The sequence below is a fragment of the Lissotriton vulgaris genome, chromosome 4_1, assembly GCF_964263255.1.
Source record: "Lissotriton vulgaris chromosome 4_1, aLisVul1.2, whole genome shotgun sequence".
In the NCBI taxonomy this organism is placed as follows: domain Eukaryota; kingdom Metazoa; phylum Chordata; class Amphibia; order Caudata; family Salamandridae; genus Lissotriton; species Lissotriton vulgaris.
Genome location: NC_141691.1, coordinates 863297179 through 863318950, shown reverse-complemented (window position 1 = coordinate 863318950; position 21772 = coordinate 863297179).

The following is a 21772-nucleotide window of genomic DNA, read 5'->3' as shown; positions in this document are numbered from 1 at the left end:
AATGGCGCAAAGTCTCCCAACAAGAAGATAGCTGCGAAGTATCAGGGAGACGGTTGAAGCTAAGAATAGTGAGGTAATGTCACTCTATAGCGGAACGGGGAAGCAACCCAATTTCACTTTTGTCTTTTTATCGAAATACAATTGATAAGCTAAGTTCTTTTTTTATTGTAGAAATGAAATTGGCCCTGAAGCATGATCTTCAAAGGTCCACGAACACATGGTACTCTAACAGTTGTAGGGAAAAAAGGGTGGCAGTGGCTCTTGCAATCAGAATGAAAGATCCACCTGCAATTAAAATAACCAGGAAAGATTACTCCAAGGCGCAGAAACGTAAATGGGAGGAGGACCATTGGCAGGAATTAAAGCAGGCCTCAGTACAGAGGGACGCCACTCTATTCTGGGATCTCATTAACAATAGGGATAGGAAAATATCTGATCCAAACCCTAACTATATAACGGGCCAGCAATGGCAAGAGCATTTCTCTAATTTATATTTAGAGGACGAATGCCTTGCATCTCCTATTACTGAGACTGCCCTAGATAAAATAGATGCCCTTGAGATAGTGGACAGCTTTGAGCTCCATGAGGTGGAGCTAGCCATAAGCAGTATTTCTCCGGATAAGGCAGCTGGCCCCGATGGCCTTCCCGGGAATTTACTTTTATATGATCCCAAGCCATGGGCCAAATTCATCCTGTTAATCATGAACATGATAGTAAAACGATTTCCTTTTCCGGATTCCTGGAAAGGCGCGGAGGTCGTGCCAATATTCAAGAAAGGGAATAGGGAGGACCCAGCCAACTACAGACCGAACAGTTTGATTGACGTGATTCAAAAGGTGGTTGGCAGGGTCCTCCTTATGAGGATTAGAACCTGGTTAGAGGACGAGAACTTCTTGTCCCATTTCTATTATTGTAAAACAAAAGTAATGCGCCTCAACTATTGCAAGAAGAAACCAACATTCAGTTGGAACCTGGATAAAAATAAACTGGAAGTCACAAATAAATATTGTTACTTGGGAGTGACTATTGATCATAGGGGGAGCTTCAAACCGCAATGCGAGGAGATAAAAAAGAGAGGCTTAATGATAGCTGTATCTCTAAGGAACTTGAAAAATAAGATCATCGGCCCAAGCTTCACCCCACTCCTAAAACTGATACAAGCCAAACTGATACCATCCATTACATACGGTAGCGAAGCATTGAGAGGCAGAGATACCGGAACCTTAGAAGGAGTAATTACGAGAGCAATGCGGATGATGTTTGGCCTCCCAAGATACACTTCTCCGGCGCAGATCCGACTCGAATTTGGGATAGTTAAGGAAGAGCTTGCTCGCAAGGGAGCATACCTTAAGACTTGGCACAAAATTAGCAGAGGGGAAGCAAACACCCTCAACGCACTCCTCTGGAAGGATCTACAAAGCAAAGACAAATGCCCAGCAAGACTCTTTCTAGAGGATGCAATTAAACAGCTGGGGGCAAGCCAACTATGGGACCTGCAAGGGAGCCTGGCAGGTTTTAAAAAAGCTGTAAACAATACAGTTAGGAAAGAATCCCTCCTACAAGACAAAGCATCACTAACGGAGAGAGCACACGGCTGGCTGACAGTACAAACCTACAATAAACTCACACCACAGGCATACCTTCTGACCAGCTTCACTAAAAAAATAAAAGAAACATTCCTAAAATTACGATTAGGAGTATTACCCTCATCTGACCACATGGCCCCTTGGCTGCGGCCCCCAAAACCGTCAAACTGTCGCCTGTGTGGAACTCATGAGGAAAATATAGTACATCTCATTACCATCTGCAAAGAGCTGCAGCAAGATCGCAGGAACCTACTGAGACCCCTATTCATAAAAAAAGGAATCAGGACGTGCAGACAAGCAACTCTGGCTTGCTTCAGAGGCGATGAAGTGCAAATGGCTTGCCGACTGGTAAAATACCTCGGAGCTGTAGAAAGCAGAATCAACACAAAGAAAGAACAAACGGACAAGGACAGCACACCCTCAAAACTGTGAGTGCCAAAACATCAAGACAGCTCAGAGACTTAAACTGAATTAAAACACTGGCATACTATAACTAAAAGTTACGAACATTTAGGGCAAATGCCAGCCAGTCTTTTTCCAAAAAGGAACAGGCACTGCAATACTTAACTATGTATAGAAATGAGGGTCAGGACTGACAAAAGAAACCCTCTCTGTAGAAGGACACAAGCACCTAACGGCAGACGGACACTCCGTTCTTTTTAACTTTTTTTTTTTTTTTTTTTTTTAAACTGCACTTTGTAACATAGCTCAAATTGAATAACTCCATCATCTATGCTGCTACAAATATTTTTAATACTTTCCTTTTTTACTGCTGATGGTTTTTGTAATGGTTTTTATTAACTGTACAATAAAGTATTACTTTTCCCATTTCCAAGCAGGCTTTAGGCAGAAGGTGGAAACTACGGACCAGGTGTTTAGATTCTTCATGATCTATTGGAAGGCAGTCATCATAGGGAAAGGTAGCTTGTACCTTGCCTTCATAGATCTGAAGACTGCATTCGACCTGGTCCCACGAGATAAGCTCTGGATCAATGTCCATCAACTGGGTATCCCCCCCACCCAATATTCTTGATTTCCTGAAGAGGATGCATAATGGTAACTATGCAAGAGTAAGGTGGGGTTCCCAAGGGGAGTTGACAGAGAGGATCGTGGTAAGCAGGGGGGTGCGCCAGGGTTGCGTGCTGGCCCCCACTCTGTTTTCACTTTACATCAACGGAGTGGTGGACTACCTTAATGGGGAGCCGACAGATGCTCCTACCCTGGCGGGGGAGAAAACACCTACTCTCCTATTTGCCGATGATACTGTCTTGATCCTCAAGTCACCTGGTGGCCTCCAGAAGCTACTAAATAGATTTAGCACATTCTGTAATGAGCAAGGGCTGATAGTCAATACTAGTAAAACCAAATTAATGACTATCAACCCTTCGAAACGCTTCGGAAATAATATCACTCTGAACGGTGCCCCCCTGGATGTGGTGGATTCATTTGACTTCCTGGGAATCAGGGTTTGAAAACAATGAAATGGTCTTTCCATCTGGCCAAGATGCTTTTAAACCATAAGCGGGTTTCTGGGGCGATTGTGAGAGAACACTGTTGGTCTGTTAGCAGACCAATCGCCCCGGGGCTAGCTATTTATGATGGTAAAGCACTACCTTCTGCCCTATATGGGGCAGAATTCTGGGGGATGGAAAACACCAGTGATTTGGCTAAGTCTGAGAATACATTTTTAGGAGATCCTACCTCGCTTCCCATCTCTACTCCCCTGAAGCCCTTATTCTATGACCTGGGGAGACGTTCTATCCAAGATATTGCACGCCTATGCCCCTTGCTTTTTTGGGCACGCTTAAGAAGATCCACTGAGCTGTCCAATTATGCTGCCTCACTTGATGAGTTGATATCCATCGATGTAGGGAATAGAGTAAACTGGATAGTGGGTATTAGACAGCTCTTGGTCAAAGTTGGTCTTGGAGAGACATGGGCACGTCAGACGCCACCCCCCAAGCAGGTTCTAAAGCGTGCCTATTGGGATTGGGTACAGATGCGTGATCTTTCCAACCCAAAAATTGGGAAACTTACTGAAGGGTTCTGTGAACATAAAAATAATCCTAGATTGGAACCCTACCTCCACTTCATACAGGTCCCCAAGGACAGGGCCCTATACATGAAGATGAGATTAGGGACCCTCCCACTTAATGATGTAATAGCATCATGGAAGGGGTCTAATTCAGTGCCTGCATCTTGCCTATGTTTTGCACATCATACCGAGACAATTGCCCACTTTTTTCTGGCAAGCCCGGCTTACGAGAGGGCCAAAGCTAAGTGGCTTAAATCAGTATGTAAAATGTTGGGCGTTACAGATTATCGTACTGCATTACGCATCCTGAAAACTGACACTTCGTCCTTGACGTTAATATGTGGAGTATCAACATTTCTGGGCTGTGCCTGGCTGGTGCGAATAAAGTACCAGGCAAGATTGCAGCAGACCCCAAAACTTGATGGACTAGTGGGTGAAAGACCTGTAATCTGAACATTGAATGTCTTCTATGATTACTGATCTGTAGCTTCTATCCCACTCCGATTGCTTGTTTGCACAGTGCCTTTTTATTATAGAGTGTACATAATTCCTATTTTTAATCTGTATATATTGTAGTTTTTATTGGTTGAGAAACAATTGTACATATGTTGGTTTTTAAATGACAATGTTATTATGGATATATAATGGATACTTTTTCGTCATGCTTTTATGATACATTTTTTATCGAATAAAGCTTATCTACTACTACTACTAATATTAGGACAGACCCCGTACAATGGAGGGGAGCAGGCGGGGAAAGGAGAATACAGGACGGAAGTCAACAATGCCTCTAAACGCAACAGTGCAACAAACACTTCATCCCGTGTTAAAGAAACTTGACCAACAGCAAGACAGTGCAACATCGGAACAACGTACACGAGCATCACCATACAAGAATGTATACAGATCGTAAATCACAGGATGGCGATCCAACGTGAGTCTCGATCAGCCCTCAGTGACTGAAGCTCAGCAGCACCAGCCTTATGCCACAACCATGTGCACCTAATCCTCCCAGCAGGGCACCAAATTAGGAGATGTGCCACCGAAGCAAGCACCAGATCAGGAAAACACCCGGAAGGACCCAACACCATGTCAAGAAGAGCACAGAATGGAGCACACAACCAGGGAATCTGATGAGCACGGACCCCCAGAAGGGCATCCCGGCACCGCAGCATGGGGGAGAATAAGTGAAGTGCCCAGAGACACAGGAAGATGAGCGTGGGTGCTGAAACTGGAACCCAGTCCCTCAATGTCAAGGTCGACCATTCAAGCCAGCCATGACCCGGAACAAACATCCCAATGAACGAAGAGCCAGGAAGGTAACAGAGGCCAAGCGTAGCAACAAGAGGCAGAGAACCACCAGGAGACGTAAAAGGACACAGAAATACATGAACTTTTAACACCCATACAGAGGGTGGGTTCAGTGATGAGTTGTTGGAGGCTGAGGTTGGCGAGGTTGTCGATCAGGGTGGTGGGGTTGGCGTCGTTGTTGTTCTCGAGGCGGAAGTTCAGGGGCCCGAGGAGGATGTAGTCCGTGGAGGTGAGTGCGTGGGTACTGGCGCAGTTGGCGACGGAGCCGCTGAAGAGCGCTCGGGGTCCAGGGGGTCTGTAGATGAGCCTTCCTCCGAGGGTGGTGTTGGGGTCGGTGTGGATCTGGAAGTGAAGGTGTTCGGCGGAGTTGAGGGAGTCGTCTGCGAGGGTGTAGACATGGAGGGTGGACTTGTGGACAATGGCTATTCCTCCTCCCAGCCCATTGGTGCGGTGTCTGCGGGAGATTTTGTAGCCCTCTGGGATGGCTATGGTGATGTCGGGTGTTGAGGAGTCATTCCACCAGGTCTTGGTCAGGATGGCAACATCTGGGGCGGAGGTGTCGAGCAGGTCACAGAGCTCGACGGCATGTTTTGGTGCAGAGCGGGTGTTGAGGAGTATGCAGAGGAGGTGGTATGGTCCATTCCTTGGGGTTTTGGTGGTTCTGTTGCATGTGAAGTTGCAGGTGTGGCAGGAGAAGGGTCCGTGGTTGCGTTTCGAGGCAGCCTGGAAACAGCGGTGGTCTCGGCCGGTGTTGAGCGCGTTGAGAGTGTTGGCGTCGTAGCGGATTCTGCTGTTGTGGCATGTGCGAGGTCCAGGGGTTCTGGCGTTGGGCGCGGTCCAGGTGAGGACGGGCGCAGAGGGGCTTGCCTTTGGCGCGCCTTCAGCAAGCAATCGGCGCGCTCGCTGCGTGCGTCCGCTGTGCGTCTGGGCGGCGGACACCTTTTATGGCAGGAAGGGAGGGAGGATCAGCTGGGAGGTGGGGAGCGGGGGCGACAGTGGCGTGGCTGCAGGGGCAGCGGGGGGAAATCTGGAGCAGAAAGCGAACAAAGGGGAGGTAGGGGGAACTCGCTGGGCGGAGAGAGGCTCAGAAACAAAGTACAGAATACTAAATAATCAGAAAAACAACAGAAAACAGTACAGAATTGTAGGCAGACCGCGATCAGAGACATGAGGACACTGCTGGTGCGAACACACAATCAGCTCTGGAGCGGGCTGGCAGCGGTGCAGGTGAAGCTGCTGGGCAGCAGGGAGGTGACCTGGCCTGCAAGCAGGGTGGGCGTCACTCCTGTTGTCCAGTGGCGGCCACTATTTAAGGCGGGAAGGGAGGGAGGATCAGCCTGGAGGCGGGGAGCGTGGGGGCGAGGCGGGCGTGGCCGCAGGGGCAGCAGCAAAGAAATCTGGAACCGAAAGCGAGCAAAGGAGAGGTGGGGGGGGGACGGGCTGGGCAGAGAGAGGCTCAGAAACAAAGTACAGAATACTAAATAATCATAAAAAACAACAGAAAACAGTACAGAATTGTAGGCAGACCGCAATCAGACAGTGATCAGAGACAGGAGGACACTGCTGGTGCGAACACACGATCAGCTCTGGAGCGGGCTGGCAGTGGTGCAGGTGGAGCTGCTGGCAGCAGGGAGGTGACCTGGCCTGCAAGCAGGGTTAGGGTCACTCCTGTTGTCCAGCGGCGGGCGCTATTTAAGGCGGGAAGGGAGGGAGGATCAGCTGGGAGGCGGGGGTTGGGGTTGAGTGGGGCATGGCCGCAGGGGCGGCAGCGAGGATATCTGCAGCAGAAAGCGAGCAAAGGGGAGGTGGGGGGAACACACTGGGCAGAGAGAGGCTCAGAAACAAAGTACAGAATACAAAATAATCAGAAAAACAACAGAAAACAGTACAGAATTGTAGGCAGACCGCGATCAGCAACAGGAGGACACGGCTGGTGAGAACACGCCATCGGCTCTGGAGCGGGCTGGCAGCTGTGCAGGTGGAGCTGCTGGGCAGCAGGGAGGTGACCTGGCCTGCAAGCAGGTCACTCCTGTTGTACAGCGGCAGCCGCTATTTAAGGCGGTAAGGGAGGATCAGCTGGGAGGCGGGGAGTGGGGGGGCAATGGGGCGTGGCCGCAGGGGCAGTGGCAAGAAAATCTGAAGCAGAAAGCAAGCAAAGGGGAGGTGGGGGAACGCGCTGGGTGGAAAAAGGGCTCAGAAACGAAGTACAGAATACAAAATAATCAGAAAAGCAACAGAAAACAGTACAGAATTGTAGGCAAACCACGATCAGAGACAGGAGGAGACTGCTGGTGCAAACACGCAAGCGGCTCTGGAGCTGGTTGACAGAAAGACAGAGGTGCAGGTGGAGCTGCTCGGCAGCAGGGAGGTGACCTGGCCTGCAAACAGGGTCGGGGTCCTTCCTGTTGTCCAGCGGCAGCCACTATTTAAGGCGGGAAGGGAGGGAGAATAAGTTGGGAGGCAGGGAGCAGGGGGGCGAAAGGTGCGTGGCCGCAGGGGCAACGGCGAGAAAATCTGGAGCAGAAAGTGAGCAAAGGGGAGCTGGGGGGAATGCGCTGTAGGCAGACCGCGATCAGACATTGATCAGAGACAGGAGGACACTGCTGGTGCGAACACGCGATCGGCTCTGGAGCGGGCTGGCAGTGGTGCAGGTGGAGCTGCTGGGCAGCAGGGAGGTGACATGACCTACAAGTAGGGTCGGGTCACTCCAAAAGAAATACAAGCTAAAAGCCTTCAGGTACAGAGGGCATAATAAGTAGGATTGGCACAGAGCGACTGGCGACCGGGGCGACTGGAGTGTCTGGAGGGAGTAAGTGGGGAGTGGCTCAGCATCAATGGTGAGACCATTCATCTTTGAGATAATTGTCGACATATGTATTGTTTCACCTAAAGCAGTTCAACATCTCATCACTTTTTTACGACCGGCTGGGAGGCTAAATAAGCAAGCCTTTATCTAGATTTCCACCCTGCTGAGTACATCTTCACTCTGACCTGACTAGTCCAACAAGACACTGCGAGCACTACAGCATGAGATCAGTAAGGACTAGGAAACAACGAGCACAAAAAATTCCAAGGTCTAAGCATGTCTCAAAAGGTGGAGCAAACCATTGTGTGAATCGGCCAAGCCAGACGCTAACTTCCAGCGCTATATTGATATTGCCCATACCTTCAGTTTTTTAATCATACTATCCCAGCAAGAAGTTTATATTTTTAAATGATCTAACAGAGGCCATCCATGCAATGGCAGATAAAATATTAGGTCTCCCTGAACCTTTAACGCCGAAAAGGTTTATCAGCACCGAGGAGAACGTTGTATTTCACGGTCTAGAGCAGCACCTAACAGCGCCAGTAATGGATCCAAAATTCACTACTAACTCGAAGGTGACGATAATAGATATTGAGCAGGAAGAAGTAAAAATGTTCTGCATAGATAGGAACAAGATAATAGCTTACGGCCACGTTCAAATCAGCAATGTAGCCCACTCTACCCAGAGACAAAAGAAAAGAGAATGACAGTACCCGGAAGACAAATAACAACATATAAAACCCACAGGACTTTTGGATCAAATCACATTCAATTACAACCAATACAGATCTAGTCCAGGCAATGGAAACTATCACAAAGCTCCCTGACTGTACTCAAGTTATTACTCAGTGGACAAGCCAACCAGACACTCAGTACCAAAGAAATTATTGAAATATCAAGCTCCTCAGAAGGCCTAACCAGCAATGACATCAAACTAGTAAATAAATCCCAGATCCAAGACTAACCTCAAAGTAAATGAAACTCACCACAAAGTAGGGAAATTGTAACAAAAATAGCACTTCCAGGGAACCAGCCCCAATATTCCAGTTGAAAGGCCAGAAGGATGTTCCCAAATCAAGATCTGAAGAGCTGGCAAGTCAATTGACCGCAAACAATAATCAAAATATCTAGCACCTCAGGGTGCCTAGAAGTTGACGACAATATGGCAGTTAATAAAACTCAAGTATTGATGAAAATCAAAACAAATTAATTTTAGCCCATAGCAGTGACAGCCTAACAAATAAATGCAACCTTGGGGTACCAATTCACATTCTCCAGCCAAAGAGCCAGGAGGATAAATCCAACACAAAACCAGATGATTATGCAAACTTACACCTCACCCTAACAAATACCCTGCTAGCTTCAATTAGCTTTTTAAACACGCAGTCAGGCAAACTTGATATCCAGATTGATCTGATAAATATCATAGCCACTTATATTTCAGGCATAAATACCAAACTTGATACACTAACGGAATTAATCAAAAAGAATAACAGTTTATCAACCCCGCAGCCAGTAACCAACTGCACGTGTGGACCAATAATTGATAAACTTAGTGAAGTTCCAACAATCCTAAAGTCCATATTGCAAGAGGGCAAGTATTTTTACAAAAATTCAGCACAACTTAATATGAGGGTGAATCCCATATCACCTTGGGGCAAAACTATAACTCCCACAATTGTCTTAAATGAGCCCCGGACAGTGCAACTATTGCATATGTCAGCAATGACAGGCACTGGAAAACCTTCAGTTTTACCATCTAATCCCTCAGTCAATATTAACCAAGCCCAGTGCAAGTATGCAATAATTGGTAAAATAGATCAGACAATTGCAGCTGCTATGGGACCACCACCAGCTTTATTAGCCAATCATGTAGTGGCCACAAGTCAATCCTCTACCCAGCAGCAAACAAATGCCCAAGATGATCAATCCAACATACCACTCCTTCCTCAAACGGAAAGGCAGAAAAAGCAAGCAAGAAAGGTGAGAAAGAGCCAACAGTCCAAAAATAGGGCAAACCTATAGGTGACCAAACTTTTTCCCATCTTTGACTTCAGGAAAAAAAAATATTCAACTATATCAGTAACATCAAGAAACAAAGGAAGACTCTATAAACTTCAGTCAGCTTCTTAAGATTTCAGACCTATCAGAAATGTTGGTAGGGGAATCAAAAGGAGCACAAGAGCACAAGACCCAATCAAACCCAAAGAGAAAAGTCTGGCCTTAGATCTACGGATGAAGATAAAGCAAAAAAAAAAAAACAATCCTCACGAAAGACACAAAACAGTCAACTGTAAGTGTAAGTATGATAAAACTAAATAAAGGAAACTCAAACATCCCACAAATGTCTCGACAAACATGTGAGCAAAGAAAGGAAGACCAAGTGAGAAAAAAAACAACAACAATGGCCCAATAAAGAACATCTCGAGATGATATTGATAAATGTCAATCTACGCAACCCCAGAGCAAGGAGCAATGGTCAGATATGCTAGCATGAAGCTCCTTTACCCGCATCCCTCACTCTTCTTGCATAAGATATATTGAGTCTGATACGATCCAGTCTAATCAGATCCTCCTAATGCCTCAATACTGCTCACGGGGATCACAAGACTATTTGAACAGAGGAAATATTATATATCTAGAGGGAACCATGCGACCATTAAATCACTTGTCTTCCGCGGACTTCCAAGCTGTTGAGTTTTGGTAATCCAGGAACATGTAATCAAAAATAAATACCTCTTTCAACTTGGAGGACAGCGGAGATCGCCTCATCGATACTAACCACAACCACCCAGTTCGAAGCACGGGGTATCAAGCTCTCAGTACCTTAAAAACAATGTTACCCTTCGCCATTGCTCCACTGTCAAAAGATGAAACTGGAGAATTCTGCCACAACCCGAGTTCACTCAGTTCTACAAAATGCCAGAGGTAATTAAGGAGCGATTGGGTTAAACCTAAATCTACAAGGGAAAACGCATCAAGAAACTGATGGAGCCAGAAAGGATGTCAAACAACTATGAAATATAATACTGCAACCAACAGCCCAGGGGTTGTTATTAAGCCTTTTATGATGGAATATAGCAGGTGCAAATCAAAAATTGCAGGATTATACGTTCCCAGATTACTGGAAAATGTATGAAATAATAACCCTCCAAGAAACATGGCCGACATCCCCAATTCAGGTTGCAGGATATACTCTTCACTTTGAAAAAGCAATAAGACTACAGCATTATGGCAGACCAAAGGGTGGTCTGGCTGTGTACATCTCAACAGCACTAAATATCACTTCCATTCAAATGCCAACCACTATGGCAGACAAATAATACAAATGGACTGGGGAGCTAAGAATACGTCAAGCACCATTAACCCCTTCAATGTGTATGCTCATCCGATGCGTGAAACTAAAAAAATCCTATTCAACAAATTGATAAGGGCAATAGAAGAAATAAGGTTTGAACACCCAGCTTGGGACATAAAAGTAGCCAGTGATTTCAATTTAAACCTAATACACACACCGGATGAGAATGAGGACATATTAACAGCACACACAATATGGGCAGTACAGCCCCAAGACTGCCCAGTACACAAACGCCTTGATATAATCGGCAAGAAACTGGTAGTAGACGTGGAACATTTGGGGCTGCGGGTATTGAATGGAAGATCTGAGCAAGATAAACCCTGATGTGCACTTATCATGGCCCTGGGTCAAGATATTTCATAGATTACACTATTCTTACCCTGACACTACTAGAACAAATAAAGGAATTTTCAATCAAATATACTACGTAAAGTGACCACTCAGCCCAACACCTCGTACTCGCAACTTCATTCACTAGACACGCTATAGTGTCACCTGATTTAGGGTCAGTAACATCTTTTAATTTAAAATGTCTTAGATGGACAAACAACTCCCTCCGAAATATCTCCTCAAGGGCAAGGAACTCATCAAAACCCTCGGTGCACAGAAAGGTTTACTGACAGAAGTTTGGACCACAATTCTAACAACACAACAACACTACTGAAGACATTTTCGTAAAGCTACCATCAAAGCCCCACTATACATGACCAGGATAGGCATCTGAGTAAAAAATCATCAAATCTAATAACTGAATTAAGGAAAATAAGGGGGACCACAGTGCAGGAAGCCACTTGGGATCAAATAAAAACCTGAATAGGTAATATAAAAAATGCATTTGGGAAGACCAAAAAAATCAAAACAGATAGTATATGGTCAAAATGTTTATTCAATGTCAAAAGATCATACACAAGATCTTTTTGGGAATTAGTGAACGGTCTTACGAGACCAAAACTGGCAATAAATAATACCTGTGTAACTGAGCTAGACTGAATAATACACCTAACCTCAACCTTCTGCATCATGCCAGCTAGAAGGAGTGAAGATGTGGAAAAAGGTAAACACTGCGTTAAAGTCTGCAATCCAACTGCTTAACCACACTCAATAAGCCTGACCACGGACTACCCCAGTTGAAATAGCAGGACAAAAACTAAATTTAGATCCACTACAAACAACAGTTAGGAAATACAGAGTTCCAGCAAAGACCTTAAATGTTATGAAGGTAATAAGACCGCAATTTCCTCAAAACACAGTAGCATAAACAGCTAAGGTGATCCGGGCAGGCAGACGAGATGGGGCCCCAGGCCCAAATGGTGTCCCACAAGCAATCGACAAACAGGAGCCTAAAGTTGTGGCTGTCCTGTTGTCTCGTCTCTTCTACTAGGTGAATAACTTAAATAGTCTGCCAGAGAGTTGGAGAGGATCAATAATAAAAAATGCATATGAAGGAGGGGACCGCACTGATCCAGCCAACTATCGAATGATCGCCTTACTTGACACAGAAGGCAAACATTATGCGCCTCTAATTGTATCGGATTTACTAGACTGGTCAGAGACTAATAATATCATTCTTCTTAACCTGTCGGAATTCCGCAAAGGTGTGGGCACTATCACAAACGTTGTTGCCTTAAAATTAATGGCAGATAAAAGTTTACGACAACAAAAAAGCCTATATCTATCCTTTATAGACTTCAAAGAGGAATTCAACCAAGTAAAGAGAGCTTTACTGTGGCATAAGCTAAAGCCTGGGGTCTCCCGGAAACAATATAAAGAGCCATAGAGCTACTATATACAAATACCTGGCTTCAAGTCAAATTTGCCGATAGCAACAAGCTCACCAAGAAGATATCTACAAGTGCCAGTTTAAAACAGGGGTCTTGTGCTGGCACCACTCCTGTTCAATCTTTTTATTGCCGATCTCTCTCTAAAGGTAGATGAAGTGAATTCACATCCACCACGCCTTAGCATATTGCCCATCACCCATCTATCCTATGCAGACGACATAGTGCTACTAAGCCAGACCCAAACAGGGCTACAATGGGCAATTAATGTACTGGTGCAATTTGCCAAAGAAAATGTGATGGAAATTATTATTTCTAAAAAAAAGGCAATGATTATAAGTTGTCGTGACATTGCCACTTTCTAATCAGCAATATAGACCTGGAAGAAGTTAGCGCCTACAAGTATCTGGGAGTGCTAATGGACAATCAACTGTCTTTTCCTAACCACAATGAGACACAAACGAAAAAAGTAAATAGCCTTATTTTTTCCTTCTGCTCAATGGCAAGGAACCTGAAAGGTCCATTATTCACTCCACTGATAGCAGTTATTAAAGCTCAACTCCTCCCCACAGTGGCATATGCCAAGGAAATCCAGCATGGGAAAGATACAGCTAGTCTGGACACCTCACAAACCAAAGCTTTTAAGAAAGTATTTTCTTTACCTCGTAAATCCTCCCCGGCCCAGGTGAGGTTAGAGTTCGGGTTGCAGCAGCAGCGTGTGCAAAGACGATTTAGTCCAAAAGCAAAATCCAATCAACAATGCGCTATTGAGGGCTCTAGATAATGATCTGCCTACACTGAGTACTTACGGTCATCTCTAAAACTTACAAAGACTACAAACCTTTGGCAACTGAATATTCCATTCTCTTCCGTTTAGCTAACGTTAAAGAATGCGTCTTTGAAGCATTCGCTAATGGAGGACAAAAGAAGCTTGAGTAAGAGATCCCACGCCTGGATGGTTTTGCAATCATATACCAAACTACAACCAGTAATTTATTTAGGTCACACTAATGCCTTGTACCTAAAAACAAAGTTCCTAACATTACATATTGGCTCAATTCCATCACACGCTGATTAACCAAGCTGGCAATATAAAAAGTGGAGTTCGCACTTGCAGAGCAGCTATATTAAAATACCTTGATCCAAATGAACCCCGGCTCAATTGCTACCTGGTAACATTTTTAACCCGGTATGAAAAACTAATAAATCCGGCCTAAAGGGAGTCACAGAACAGCATATTGGAGGGCACACACTCTACGATGGTCCTCTGCCAGTTTTAACTAATGTTATGATGCCGCATTAATATCATACAAAGGACAATGAATGGAGACTACTCCTTACAAAAGAGACTATGTTGGTAAAATTTTTACGCCTTTCCCTGTCACCTTTTCTCAAACTCTCAAATGGACTTGGCAATCAATGCACTCTGAATCAACCGATGATTTAAAAATATTTTGTATAATTCTTTTAACCTAAGTATAATTAACTAAAGCAGATTGTTATGGATTTATTTACCTAAAACAATAAAGAATTTTGAAATTGAATTGAAATTGTTTCAGGTCCTTTCCAGGGACATTCATAGGTGGCTAGTGGCAGATCCCATTTAACAAATGGGTTCCTTTGCAGTCAACTGGTCAAATCATAATAAATCAGTAGGCATAGTTGGTTTATGAAAAGTCTATAGTCTCTATTGAAAAAAAAGGAATGAAATCGTGGTTCATTAATTTATCTACTTTTTTGATAAGTTTAATTTGGGCTTGCTACAGTTTATTCATATGATGACTGCTTTCAATGTAATTTTCAAAGCGAGTTGCAGTTCCTGAAATCTGTGTATTAGTAAACTCAGATCAAGAGAGTAGACATTACACAGTGAGCAAAACCACCTTCATGGACACATGATGAGTAGAAACACCCAGCCAGGGGCTGGAAGGTTCTGAAGTGAGATGATTATCGAAGGTACATTCGTCAGGCATTCGCCTATAAAATCATGCATAACACACACTTACTAGAGACTCAGTGTAGACTTGGTATACTGTGTGGCATCACCCAATTGCTCTTCTCAGAAGCAGGAGGACTTAGCCTTGAGTGGGTCTCCAGGAACAAACTCCACACAAAGACTGGGAAGTAACTGATTGTGTTGCTTGTCTTACAGTTGTCTTTTGATTCATCTTCCTATATATTATTTGTGCTTATTATATTTCCTAACCGTTTGCTATAATAAATGTATGCTGAACACTCTAATTCAGGGTTTGGCATAAGTCATTGTTTTGGGAGCTATGCAATGACATCTGTGTCCCAAGATCCCGGTTTCTGAAATTTGAGACTTCAACAGTTCTTGCTGTGTTGGGGTAGTCTCTTAGTAACAGGCATAGTGTAGAAAGAAATGTGCCTTCCGATCACAAATAATATTTGACCTAAAAGCACTGTACACTTTCCTTCTGAGATGAGACAATTAGCATATGTACATATTTCATACCACTTATCAAAATTTCAGCTGGCAGGTAGTGGTTCCCATTGGAAGGTTGAGGCCATCAGTGGGAGAACATCACACATATCTTACTTATCATAATGAATCCTATAGTCCGAGAAGGTGGAAAGGTCTTTGCTTTCGTGCATTCGTTTTGTGCACGGAATCAGCCAGTTTGCCTGGATTCAATAGTAAATCCTGAGCATATCACACTTATCTATCTGAAATGTGATTCCCTGGATTTGTGAAGGTCACAATTAAGTCTTATAGAACTGCATGATTACCATATGCAAATAACTTACCATGTATGATCTCTCTACCAAACCTTTACCATATCACAAACAGCCTATTTGGCATGGTCAATCCTTTCCATCTGAGAGGGGATCTAATGCCTTGTGAAATGTCATTTTTTAACATACATTACTGGGATGTTGAGTAGGAGGCATGAAGTGTTTAGCAGGTAGGCATGTATGGAAAATGACTTTCTAGCATCTAACTGAAAAAAAACAAGATAGTGATGGTGGAAGGCTTGAATTAATTTCAGCTAAGGGTCAGCTGGGAAAGGAAGATGGTGGTTTGTTCCTGCCGTAAAACTCGCAACCTCGGCTGCTCCCGCTGATGCTATCACAGATGTTTTGTGCCCGCTGAATGAGACTCGGGTGCTTTACTACATCAAGTCCTGTACTAGCGCTTCAGGAGGGCTCCTTTTCATTTATTCCACTTAAAGGTGTGAAACAGATCCCCCCTTCTCTCGAGAGTAATAATACGGGAGCGTTTAGAAGGAGATGTCCCTTACTACAGTGCCTCCTGTACTGGCGGTTCAGGAGGGCTCGAATGTTGTAAATCAGACCCCCCTTCATTGAGAATAATTACACAGAGGTTCTGAAGGAGACTGCCCTGTGTTTCTCATTTTGACGCAAGTGATAGTGACTTCTTTGATTCATTTGTCCCTTCATCTTTGTGAAGGAAATAGGTTTGCGACCTTGTGAGCAAGTCAATTGATTTTTCCTGGTGCCTGCTAATCGAAAACCACTTGAGGTCACCTCGGAAAAACGTCAAGAACCCTGCCTCCTGAGAGTTTTGATTAGCACACACAAGCACCTGTGAGGAACCAATTACAAGGCCTATAACACCTTAGGAACAACAACTTGTCATTCCTGTGCGATAGGAGGTTGCCCACCCACAACCGTTCTGTCCTGAAGAAGACCCTTTTTGTAAGGACCACTATCCTACGCAACATTTTGGGTCGAAACGTAGACTGTACATACTTCACCAACTCCTACCCCCAAGCTAGACCAAAGCAGCTGAAGGACAGTTAGGTAGTCTACATCACTGGATTTCTGGACTCTACATGAGCATGACATTGTGGCCCTTGGTTCAAGGCACCACATGAATATTATAGTTTGGAGTTATGATTAATACTTGTCACGAATGACTCTGACTATTCCCCTCAATCCCACTTTACCTTTGACACTTTCCTTCACTTCATCCCCCTTCCCCATTGTGTATGTGGGCACGTATACAATAAGTTTGTTGATTTGTTGATGAAATATAACCAATGAAAGGTAATAATGCAATTCTGAAATAAATCTTTTTGCATCAAATACATTTGTCTGTTTTGAAACAAGTACACTAAATTGCGAATATTGGTTCTTTGTCTAGGGACCCCTTTCTCTTATACCTCATAACTACCCAGGTCCCCGGACTTTACTGGGTTTAACCCTTTCGCTGAATAAGAGATGCCTGAAAAGCCATTAATGCAAATTTACGCTACCCAGTACTATCTGTGACTCTTTAGAGCTGTATGGTGGTATGCGGGTGTGAATCGCCTGATATCCCACTACAGCCACTTTTCCACACAGATGTCGAAAGGCTCGCAAGGCTTGCGGACGAGTATGGCGCCACTGCGGGTCCGAAATCAGCGTATGCCTGTAATACCTGCGTCTGCTGTTCAACTTGAAAATAAAGGAAGCAAACTCGCTGAGACCACAGGACGCCTCATATCTCGTGAGCTGAGAGGGAGGTCCCCACTTGGCAAACCCGTTCTTAAACTTTTTCAGACTGGATAAGCGTCAGGCATTATCCAAACCTGTACCACTCCCCCGCTGGAACAGACTATGGCGGCGGCTTTGATGGTGGCGGCGCCGGATCAAGACAATGTTGCTGTCTCTTTGTTCCCATTTGTCAGAGAGAGGTTGAGACAAACGCTGCACTGATACAAGGTAACAAGTCAACCTTACATTTTGGACTTTGCTCAGAGGAAGCAATTAGCATGTTTGAAGGTGATGTAATTGAAAATACTTCACATAATCCCCCAGCAAACATTGCCTTAATTATGCCTCTGCTGGAAACAATAATTGCTGCTCCCTGCATTGCTAGTAATACCAGTCGCGGACATGGTAGTGAGAACCCTGTAATGACGATAAATGAGAATGTTCAATTGGGGGATATACTGCCATATGGGAACATGGAGCCTAACAGAGATAAGGGAATTCCATACCAAAGAGAAGAGGGCTTCGAGAATGAAGGGGATATAGAAGCTGATCTAGCAATAGAGAGGAAGTCAGATCATCATGCTTCTGATTGTGATATTGTTTTAATAGAAAAGGAATGCGCTGATAAGCCTACACTCTTTATTTCTCTACCTATCCCTGTTATGACAGACACTTTGGGAAGTTAGAACTATATACCCAGATCGGAGGGCACTTAGAAAGAAAAGCAGATAGCTGCAACCATTGCATCCAACAGGGTGGAAAACTTGAAAAAGAAACAGAAATTCAACCAGCATTCTTTAACACACTCTAATGTGGTTAAATCACAGGATATTGGTGGATGCGCTAATAAGGCCAGCCCGCTTTGAAAGTGGGTCACGGCCAAAGGAGAAGTTAAAGTGATAATATCAAGGTTATCTGGCTCATTATCTAGTAGTGATTTGCAAACACCTGTTACTGTGATCCCTGAGGTTGCTGCACAGTCCTGTGAAGCTTCTAGTAGTTTCCACTGGTTGGGCAGCGAGGAAAGAACCTTGGGAGATTCTTCTTCTGCTACCGCTACTACCCTTATAAAGGATGCATTTCAGATAACTTCTACTTCTAAGGAACCCTCACTATCTACTATCTTCCAAGCACTTTATGATCAGGGAACTGAGATGTAAACCAGCTTCAATCAAGCTAGAATAGATAGAGGTTTGATACAGCAAGGACTGTCTGAGGTATCGTCCAAGTTGCTGGCTTAACCCAAGATATAGAAGAACTACAACAGCGTTGGTCGAATACGAAAGATATATTAGTGACAGCAGTAAAAATAGCGGGGATACATGATGGTCAACCTTTGTTTCTTACAAATAAAATCGAAGATCTTGAAAATAGGCAACGTAGGAATAACTTAAGACTCTTTGGCATTCCTGAGGAAAAAGAGGACACTGACTTTTGGGCCTATATAGTCCAGCTGCTCCAGCAGTAATTTCTAGATCTCTCTGACTGGGACTGGGATTCCCCAATTCAGCAGGCTCACAGACTTCCACTATTCTTAAATCAAGAGTCACAAGCTAGTAGGCAACACCCTCGACCTATGATCGTTTATGTTGGAAATTTCCTACTAAGACATGCAGTCTTCTTTCGAGCCTGCCCAGGCACGGATCATACGCTTACATTTTCTACTAGGTCAGATCTTTGCAAAGAAACGATGGAGAGGCGCTGGAAACAGCGCCAGTTGATCGATCTCATGAAGGCATCTGATGAGCAAGCATTTCTTCAAGAACCAGCACGACTTAAAGTTATGCATGGGGGGTCATACCTGGACCTTAACTCTTGGACATTACCAGAGAAGAAGGCTCTTTAAAACCTCTATATATATGTTGGACTCTTTATATATATGATCTCATTTCATGCTATTTAGTTGTTTTATAGTCAAATCCATCTCTTTATTATGCTTTCTATTTTCAAAAGGGATGAAAATTGGACATATAAGATACTGGCTTAAACTTGTTTGTGATGATATCTATGATTATACAATGACCCATACAGATATATGGTGCCGATCTTCTTTATAGGTCCTTTTCCTCTTTCATTTTTTTGGGTGAAGGTTCTTTTTTGGGCTTTCCCCGCATAAGATTTAAAATTATCTGACGGTTAAATCCTTATCGTGGCACCCAAGGGTGCACAAGCTCTCTATTGCCTGTCAGGTCCATACACAGTCTGTTTGGGGTGATTCCTTCTCTAGGAAACATGGCATCAGGGGCAGGTTTTTCCTAGGGGGGATGGAGGCCCGGGCTTGGTTTTTTGGTTGTATGGGTAGAAGGGATAAATATAAAAATATGAAAAGGAGTAAACAGAAGAAGTATCACTGACAGGGGTTATGTCACGTATAGTGCTACACTTGGATCAGGACTCTATATGTCTTTAAAAATATTTTTTTGGGGCCACAATTGAAAATATGGAAAATAGGCACAGATATTGAATGGGGCTTCTAGGATACTACATGTTATATTCATTATATAAATGGGGTTAATCAAGTGCTTATGTTGGATTGTATCTGGACTAAACTCTGCTAGTAAGCACCAGATGGTACGTGAAGAGCTGCAATATTATAAACCTCACTTTGTTGCTCTCGTTGAGACACAGATTGCATATAAAGATAGACAGTTGCTAAAACAATTGGGCTATAAGATAATTGGATGTACTTCCCAGACGGTTTCTATTAGGGGGTTGCTATTATAAAGGATAAACGGCTTGACTACACCCTGCTTAAAGCCTCTCATGATAATCACGGCAGACGGCTAATAGTACAGCTACTTATTAATGATCACAAATTTGTATTGTGCATTTTATATGGTCCAAACTCAGGTGAGCCATCTATGTTTGAGATGCTATTTTTAGATCTTTTTGATTGGCAGGAGACCTAATCATTATAGGAGATTTTAATTGCATTCCAAATTTGAATATATATTCAACTCATCCAGGTGTCTCCGGTAGAATGAAGAAAGTAAGGGCTGCTATTATGGAAATGGCCCGACTGCACACTCTTGAACATGCATGGCGGGCACTGCATCCCCTACAACCTGGATATACTTATTATAGCGCACCTCATCTGCAATATTCAAGGATTGATATGTTTCTGGTTAATGATACAAATCTGAATATAGCCAAATGTGAAGCATGTCCTAAAATAGTATCAGATCATAAACCCATAATGTTGCAATTTATGCTTGGCCCATGTAATAGAGAAACACACCAATTTTCTTTTCCTCGCTATTTGCTGATGGACATGGAGTTTATAGCAGTCATGAAGAATAACATTAGTAATTGTATTTTGGACAATGAATATTCTGCCTTTCTTTTCTCTATCTGGGATTCACTTAAAGCTTATATAAGAGGAGTTACAATATGTTTTTAGGCAGTATGACAGCAAGAATTTGGCAACTAAGGTAACTAGGGAGACCAATCAGCAATTAGAAATTGCGCATTCTGGTGAAATTAGGCAAGAACTCACTTTTCCGACGACAAAATTAGCTCACTCACAAATATATTTACTTTTAATTGAGAAACACGCAGCACTAGGGCGGTCTCTAAAAGATAATACTGCAGCTAGTTATAGTACAAACTGTGCTCTTAAATATAAGTATGGAAAACAAATAGGTAAAGTGCTTGCACATCAACTCTTGGAAAAAAGGGCTATTTACAACAAGGGGTGGTGAGGGACAGAGTCTCTGAATTAAGCAGAAAGCTCTCACCCAGTCAAGAGATCAGGGCTAGATCCAACACCGTTTTTTAGCTCACTGCACCATCCCAGTTTCAGAACCTGGCTGTATGCAAATTAGTCTGTTCCTGTCCCAGTGCATGATGGGAACAGGGCAAACCAAACTACAAAAGCCAATTCTTACACTGGGAAGGAAACAAGCTCCCGGGGACCGGTTTCTGGCATTACAGCCGTCTTCGGCCCGGTTTGCTTGAATCCTGATGGTGCAATGAACAAGGGTCTCACATCTGAGAATACCATTCCACGCTTAGGGTGGACAAAAATATTTACAACAAGGGGTGGTGAGGGACAGAGTCTCTGAATTAAGCAGAAAGCTCTCACCCAGTCAAGAGATCAGGGCTAGATCCAACACCGTTTTTTAGCTCACTGCACCATCCCAGTTTCAGAACCTGGCTGTATGCAAATTAGTCTGTTCCTGTCCCAGTGCATGATGGGAACAGGGCAAACCAAACTACAAAAGCCAATTCTTACACTGGGAAGGAAACAAGCTCCCGGGGACCGGTTTCTGGCATTACAGCCGTCTTCGGCCCGGTTTGCTTGAATCCTGATGGTGCAATGAGCAAGGGTCTCACATCTGAGAATACCCTTCCACGCTTAGGGTGGACAAAAATATTTACAACAAGGGGTGGTGAGGGACAGAGTCTCTGAATTAAGCAGAAAGCTCTCACCCAGTC